Source organism: Lathyrus oleraceus, chromosome 5, assembly GCF_024323335.1.
Source record: "Lathyrus oleraceus cultivar Zhongwan6 chromosome 5, CAAS_Psat_ZW6_1.0, whole genome shotgun sequence".
Lineage (NCBI taxonomy): Eukaryota > Viridiplantae > Streptophyta > Magnoliopsida > Fabales > Fabaceae > Lathyrus > Lathyrus oleraceus.
This window is the reverse complement of record NC_066583.1, coordinates 641241564-641242629: the sequence shown is the minus strand read 5'-3', so window position 1 is coordinate 641242629 and position 1066 is coordinate 641241564. Positions and strand designations below refer to the sequence as shown.

Here is a 1066-nt window from a genome sequence, read left to right as displayed (position 1 = left end):
AAAAGTCACAATTCAAAGAAATTATCTCCTCAATCCCAAAATAATTATCGCATCATATAAGAAAAAATAATATAATTTATTTTGTAACAAAATATTTTCTAAATAATATTTATAAAGATATTAAATTTAGTAGTCCAGTTTAAAATGATTATTGAAAAATAATTAGATTAAAAATTTATGTTAAATATTTTAAATACTATTTATAAATAAAAATATATATTTTACTAATATGCATCTCAATCTCAATAGAGAAATACAACATTCAATTATGAACAGAAAAAAGAGCACATACGAGTGTTATAGTTTCAGTATTAATAACGACTGATTGATATGTATAATAATCTATCAAGAGAAACATCAACATCAAATTGTCGTTGTAGTATAGTGGTGAGTATTCCCGCCTGTCACGCGGGTGACCCGGGTTCGATCCCCGGCAACGGCGCATTTTATTCGTTTTTCGATCATTTCGTTTTGCATCCATACTGGACCGGATTTTAAATTATTCTGGGCCCAATTAACTGTTTCATAAAAATAAACTACAACATACTCGTGTACCCCCACACTAAACAAACTATACCCCTGCATTTTCTTTATAAATATGTTTGTTTATTAATCAAATCATTTATATATTCAACATTAGATAAAAATTGTTAAAACTACTATTATAAACACCACTTTATGGGTTTTTATAGATTAAAAGAAACTGATTTTATCTTTATGTTTTTAAATATAAGTTTTATGAATTTTTTTACAAAAACAACCTTAGTTATTTTTAACTAATTTTTTTATATATTAAAAGAACCATTAATAAATTTTCCCCATTAATAAATTATAATATATATTATATTATTATACTCTTTCTGTTCCATTTTCGTGTTTTCATAAAAATATGTTAAAATATATTTTTTTAATGAATAAAATATACAATTTTAATAGTTTTTTTGTTGTCCCTTATTGTTGAAATTAGATTATAATTTTATTTTAATACTTAATAGATCATGTATATTTGATAACTATTTTTATCATAAATATGCACCATCGCTCTAAGTGGTTATGAGAGAAGAGA

General features: G+C 23.5%; 1 non-coding gene across 1 annotated transcript; it reads left to right on the top strand.

Annotated features, from left to right (window-relative positions):
• Positions 1-370: 370 nt before the first annotated feature.
• Positions 371-442, top strand: TRNAD-GUC (transfer RNA aspartic acid (anticodon GUC)). Its single transcript has one exon. It is a non-coding gene; the product is annotated as a tRNA-Asp (tRNA).
• Positions 443-1066: the final 624 nt, after the last annotated feature.